The following is a 7,109-nucleotide window of genomic DNA, read 5'->3' as shown; positions in this document are numbered from 1 at the left end:
GATTGACAATTTATGCAGCTTTGTACATGCAGCACCATCTGAGTTCTTTCAGCATTTCTGATCTTATTACTGATCAATCACATTTGAAAACCCAACCGATGCAACTCAGTAAGTACTGCATCATCTTGCAAATCGGGGGGTGGGCGGTGTAAAACACAGCGGGGTGGGCAGCATCTCTAGAGAACATGGATAGGTGAAGTTTCGGGTCTTTAGACTTTTAGACGTTAGAGATACAGGGTGGAAACAGGCCCTTCGGCCCACCCAGTATGCACTGACCAGCGATCCCCATACACTAACACCAACCTACACACTAGAGACGATTTATAATTTTACCAAAGCAAATTAACCTGCAAACTTGTATGACTTTGGAATGTGGAAGGAAACTGGAGATCCTGGAGAAAACCGATGCGGTCACAGGGATAACATGCAAACTCTGTACAGACAACCTCTGTGGTCAGGATCAAACCTGTGTCTCTGGCGCTGTGAGGCAGCAACTCTACCACTGTGCCAGGGTCAGGGTTCTTCTTCAGACTGATTGTAGAGGGGTGGGAAGAAAGCTTGAAGAGAGGGATGGGACAAAGCCTGGCAGGTAATAGGTGGAGGAAGGATGCTTGTTTAAATCGAAGACACAAAAAGCTGGAGTAACTAGTGGGTCAGGCAGCATCTTTGGAGAAAAGGAATAACTGTGTTTGGTATCTCGACTACGCATGCCTAGGTCATAGGTCACTCGTGCTAGGCATTCTCACTGGCTGAGCTGCTGCATGTATACAGACCTGCTTTTCATCCGTATTTTCCAGTTTTGCTTCTTTGAGGTAAGAAAATACTGCTTTCAAAACTATTAACTCGGTGTATTTATGGTTAACTTGTACAAAACTATGATGATTTTGTAGGGTTTATTGCTTTATGCTTCAGTGAGTGAGCAAGATAGTGACAATGAATAACAAGCATTTTTTATTGTTTTAGCTTTGGAGGAGAGAATTAAATGAAATGTACAATTTCTATAACTGTCAATAGACTTCTGAATGAGTTCTGCATGTACAAGTGTAAGTAAAGTTGTGTAGTACAAAACTTAGTCAAGAGTCTCTTGACTAATCATGTCACTTCTGATTCCCATAACATTGGATAATTTTAATCAGTGTTTGATATTCTAATTTTCTGTTATAATCTTGTGATTGTATAAATTAGTTCAATATACTTGTACCATTTTCTTTTGCATTGTAACTTGTACCGGTATGTAATGGACATGTTTACAGGACCCTATTTGAATTAACATATGATCGACTTTGTTATTTATTTTGTTTTATATGTTGGATGGGCAAAGCCATGCACAATTGTGCAATTTTGGGCTGCGGGAGTAGCACGTATCACCTGAGTAAGTGGATGCAGAATGTGTGTGACAGCCACAACTGTAAATTTGCAACGGGAAACTGTTTCTGCCCACCTCCCTTCAAAGTCTACCCATTTCCGACAGAGAGGTGGGATGGAGCAGCCCGGTTGCGTTGGACCAAACTGGTCAACTGAAAGAATGAGAAAGGCAAGAATTGGCAACCTGACCCCAAAGGCAATTGCCGTGTGTGCTCTAAGCACTTTATGGATGGCGAGCCAACAATGCTCAATCCAGACCCAGTCCTGAATCTTGGTTATTTGATATCAAACTCCCCAATGTCTCCACGTGCACTCCCTCGCAGACATGGAAAACCTTCAAATAAAAGGAGAAAGTCGGTGACAGCAACCCAAACCTCTGTTGACCAACATGTTGACGATGGACCAGAAAACAAGCATTTACGAGCTTTTGCTGTAGATCATGCTTATGTGTACAAATGCAGCTGTCAAGAGAACTGTAATTGCACGGGATGGATCCAAAGGCAAGGACATAAACAAACTGACCGACAAAGTTGAAATGTTGGAAGGCAAGGTAGAAGATTGGAAACTAAAACTGAAGAATGCTGCAGCTAAAAAACGTTTTTGTAGCAATATCAAGACCGACCAAAATGTGAGGAGATTGATAGGGGTTTCTTCAAAGGAAGACTTAGCCAACCCATGCTAGTATGTGAAGCATAAAGCAATGAAAATGCGATATTGGGAATGGAAGAAAAACATTATCAGTACTAAAGTACCAAGAACATTTAAACGAACTTCAAAGAAGTCTGGAACCAGATCAAAACAGCATCAAGGATGAAATGCCACTCGTGTTGATGAAGCTGCGACTTGGGCTGTCGATGTTGTTTCTCGCGACTTTGTTTGAACTCAGTGGGGGTACATGTTCTAAAATATTCAATACTTGGATTAGATTCCTAGTCATCCAACTGAAACCCCTGATTTTCTGGCCAGATTGTGATTTGATAAGGTCCACGCAACCGAAACAGATATTAAAGAAATGCCCAGCACTGAGATGCATTCTCGACTGCACAGAGATATTTATAGAATGACCACGGCATCTACAGTTGTAGGCTTTCACATGGTCCGACTACAAGAAACAGAACACCGTGAAACTATTGGTTGGAATTGCCCCAAACGGCATGATCACAATCTTATCCAAAGCTTGGGGTGGGCGATCATCTGATACACACATTGTTAGGAAGAGTGGATTTTTGAACTTAGTTGATCCTGGGGATTGCATAGTGGCGGATAGAGGATTTCCCATTCAAGAAGACTTGTTGCTTTGCCAAGCCTATTTAGAGATTCCCCCTCCCAGTGGTGGTCATCAGCAAATGTCCAGAGAAAAAGTACACAAAACTAAGAAGGTTGCCAAAGTCCGCATTCATGTTGAATGGCCATAGGTCATCTAATGTTGTTTAATATCTGGAAAAACACCTTACCCATCACTTTAGTTCCAAATATTGATGATATTTTCACTGTCTGCGCAGCATTATGTAATTTATGGCCTCCATTGGTGTGTAGATGAGATATTGTTGCACTTGCAGATCATTTTGATCAATTCAACTTTATGTTTAACCAGATTTGATGTGAACTGAAATCCAGAACTCAATCAGTAACTGTACATAAGTTCATACAACTGTTAATTTCTTTCATTCAATTTAATAATTTATCAACCGTTGTTTCAGTGTGCATTAGCTATTAAGTTACATGTATATGTTTAGAAGGAAAAGAACTGCAGAGATGCTGCCTGACCCACTGAGTTACTCCAGTATTTTGTGATACCTTGTATATGTTTAGAAGTAGTCACACATATGCACAGTACTAATGTCGAGTTACATTTCAAAACTACAAAATTATATTGACTTTGTTTCAAGTAAACAAAATTAAAATGTAGGATATATACCATAAACATCAAGTTAACTCGTCTCTTATTACTTTCCTCAGTTGTGGGTGATGTATTGCATTTATGTTCCTGAAACCAGTTCAGGAGCGAGGTGATTGTTGACAAACCATGAAGCAGATTCTATTATTTCACTCCACATTTCACCATCAAACTCGATCCTCTCCAAGTGCAGTGAACTGTTGCGACCCGTGTTTATAAAGAAGTCGCACCACTTACTCGACGTCGTCCCCATTTCCATTTGTACTTGTATGTAGTACGCATGTGTCTTCTTGGGCTTCATCTGCCCATTATCACTTTCATACAAGTACTTCAAATTATTTGCTGTTGGCTGTTGGCCATATGCACTTATAGGACATTGGATTTTTAAGGGCCCACTGCCACAACAGGTGCATGTCACAATACCATCCGGGCTTGAGAACATGAAGGGTTTGTCTCTGCGGACAAAAAGCCCATATTCTTCAACTGTTACGTCTTTATGTCCTAGTTCAGTTAATACTTGCACAAACATGGCTCTAGCTTCAACTTCGTGCTACCTTCCATGCACTAGTGCAGATAAGTGTTCACTCAGTTTGTCATAGCCCATGACATGCTTTAGAAGCCTGCTTGTGTCAAGGTCGGTTTGATCACTCTTCTGGAAAGTCCTCATCCTCGTTAAGACCCCATGACTATTTGACCCTGTGATGCGTCCTTTACGTTGTTCGTGCCACATAAGGTTATTGGTTTGGCCGATTGTACATTCTTGGAGCAATGTTGCTTCTTCTTGAGTGTATGCAGTCAGCTTGTGTAGGAACTCAGCAACAGAGGTGCACTCTCCAGCAGTTTTGATAGCAATAGTGGATTACGTTTAGGCGTCTACACTTCGATGGTGCCCATGACATTGAAGTCCTCCTGAACAGCATACTCGGGTGGAGGCTTTGATATCAAGTACTAAGCAACACTTGACCTCTTCACTGTTGTACACAGAGCATTGATAATTCCAGCTATATGTGGGGGTGCAGATTCCTTTGTTGGCTTAAACAACTGTCACAACGGAGGGTTGATCATTTCCTGAGACCCTGTGTGTAAAAGAAAACAATAGCACTTAAACAATAACATTGTTATGATCAATTTATAAATTACAGCAACGTACATACATGTACAAACATTTCTCAAACTTCCAATACTTTAATGTTGACATCAACAATATAACATTACACTTGATAAAAAAATGGGACTGAAATAGTAATCAGAATATTTGGTTTTCTTTCCAGGGTAATGAAACAAGAATGAAACAACAAAATATTAAGTTCTCTATCTGGTATCATTTGCATTATAAAGATAAACAAATATTTGTACCATCTTCATAAGCACTTTGAAAGAGCACTAATTTTAAAAACAGAAAATATTTGTATTAATGAACTACATGCATGTACCTCCATCTCTGTAGCTAGGCCTCCGCCAGTCCATGTCACAAATGCGTTTTCCTTCCAGCATTTCACTCACGGTGTTTCACCCCGGAAAAGGTTCCATGTACACGCTTTAGATGTCCATCCTCTTTGATAAGCTTAGTCAAGTTTGATGATAATAGCAGCCACAGGACTGATTTCAGGTTGAGCTAAGCCTGAAAGATAATGTAAAAATTTAAAGTGAAATGGTTAGATGTGATGCACACAATATCCCAACATGGCACGACAAATAATATGACCCTACCACCAGTGAATGAAGACGTAAGTTTTTCAATTTACCCGGCAAGCAGCTGCAGTAAGCAGAGTGAATAATCCCAGATGACTTCTCGATGCAGACCCATGGCCGCACTCTTTCAGAAGGTGTAGTCTGCTTTCAAAAAACACATTGCCGAATCATCACAGATGGGATAAAATAAGACTTCTTTCAGCTATCTAGCATCAGAATAGCTATAGGCCTTGCCTTCTTTGTAGTCGCTAAGCAGGCGAGACTTCAGTGAAGTAGCTGGCTGGTTAGTCTCATCATAAATGGCAAGATGATTTGACAGCTCGACGATGGATGTGGGAGGCCAGCACTTTAGTCCATTCGATTCTCCAAGCCACCCATCTTTCAGTTTGCTCATGGGATCGGGAATAATTTTTTCTCCACATTTCAGGAGATCCTTGTATTGATCAGTATGACAATGTTTTTCTTCACCTGCAGTCGGCAGCATGGGCTTCTTCGTGTACGCTGCATCATAAGCAAGAGCAGTGAATTCGGCTTTTCGTCCCAGTGTTTTCCACCCCCTGTCCGCAAAAAAATGCTTCAAAGCCACGACTTTCCATCGCAGAAAATCATCCAGTGTCATATCGTCGTAATTTGGGTCAGCCATAACCAATACAAGATTCAAAGAAATCAAAAACTCAGACTGAAAATGTACTCACTGTTTCTACAGCGCTGCGTTCGCTTTGCCCAGTAACATGTAAAACAAAATAAATAACAAAGTCAATCATACGTTTATTCAAAAAGGGTCCTGCAAGCATGTCAAGTTACAATGCAAAAGAAAATGGTGCAAGTATATTGATCTAATTTATACAATCACAAGATTATAACAGAAAATTAGAATGTCAAATACTGATTAAAATTCTCCAATGTTATGGGAATCAGAAGAGACATGGTTAGTCAGGAGACTCTAGACTAAGTTTTGTACTACACAAATTTACTTACACATGTACATGCAGAACTCATTCAGAAGTCTATTGATAGTTGTAGAAATCATGCATTTGATTTCATTCTCCCCCCTCCAAAGCAAAAAACAATAAAAAATTATTGTTATTCATCGTCACTATCTCGCTCACTCACCGAAGCACAAAGCAATAAAACCTACAAAATCATCGTAGTTTTGTACTAATTAATCATAAAAACACCTAGTTATTAGTTTTGAAAGCAGTATTTTCTCGAAGAAGCAAAACTGGAAAATACTGATGAAACGCAGGTTTGTATAGGGGGATTGCACCTAAGGTCATAAGGTCAAAGGGGGTGACGCACGGAGTCGCTCAAGCCATCTGGAGTACATGGCAGCTTCCGGCATACATTAGTAACACATGCAACACGTATGTTCTAACCTTGAAAACAAACGCCAAAATGGTCAATTTTTGTGCTGTAAAAAATGGGAAAGAAGCTGGAGGATCCGGTGGAGGAAGAGGAACCGGGAGAAGGGCTGCAAAGCCTGCGGATGCAAGGAGCAGCTGGGAAGACGTCTGGCCAGCTGGTGCGAGAAGGGGAAACGCGGCTAGGAAGGGAGGCAGGAGAGCAAGGACGAGAAGCAGAGGGCCGTTGGGGGAAGAAGAAGAGGAGGAGGAGGAGGAAAGGACGGGGTTGAGCGAGCTGGGAGAGGAGCAGAGGGAAGAACCCGAGTCGACAAGCCTGGAGGGGCTGCAGGAGCAGAAGCAGCAAGCGCTGGAGGTCGGCGACCGGCCTTGGAGGAGGAGGCGGTGGAGGAGGAGGAGGAGTGGAGTGTTGAGCCCGAAGAGGAGGAGGAAGAGGAGCTGGGGAAGCTGATCGGCAGCGGAGGCCGAGCAGCAGCGAGAGCTGTGCTGGGCGCTGGGAGCCAAGGCAATAGGCGGAGGACCAGGCCACAGTTCTGCTCGGCAGCCCCAGACTCGCGGTGTTGAGCGCCGGCCAAGTGTAAATGGAGCCCGGCTGGCGGAGAGGGCGAGTGGGGAGAAGGGCTGGAGGGCCAGTAAAATTGGCGAGGGGCCGAAGAGCTGCAGGAAATGAAGCACAGAGCATGGGCGCCGAGCTTGGAGGAGCGAGGATCGCAGGAACGGGGAGAGGTGACGGGACACTCGGAGCGCTGGGAGGGAGCCGGAGACGCGCTGATGGGAGAAGGGAGAAGCCGAGC

General features: G+C 42.8%; 1 long non-coding RNA gene across 1 annotated transcript; it reads right to left on the bottom strand.

Moving 5' to 3' along the window:
* Positions 1-3,060: 3,060 nt before the first annotated feature.
* On the bottom strand, positions 3,061-5,646 carry LOC144598033 (uncharacterized). The gene is made up of 3 exons (XR_013547817.1): positions 5,008-5,646; positions 4,696-4,883; positions 3,061-4,338 (listed from the first exon to the last, which is right to left on the bottom strand). It is a non-coding gene; the product is annotated as an uncharacterized LOC144598033 (long non-coding RNA).
* Positions 5,647-7,109: the final 1,463 nt, after the last annotated feature.

This window comes from Rhinoraja longicauda, chromosome 11 (genome assembly GCF_053455715.1).
Source record: "Rhinoraja longicauda isolate Sanriku21f chromosome 11, sRhiLon1.1, whole genome shotgun sequence".
NCBI lineage: Eukaryota > Metazoa > Chordata > Chondrichthyes > Rajiformes > Arhynchobatidae > Rhinoraja > Rhinoraja longicauda.
The sequence above is the reverse complement of the archived record's forward strand: the minus strand, read 5'-3'. Positions and strand labels throughout refer to the sequence as shown.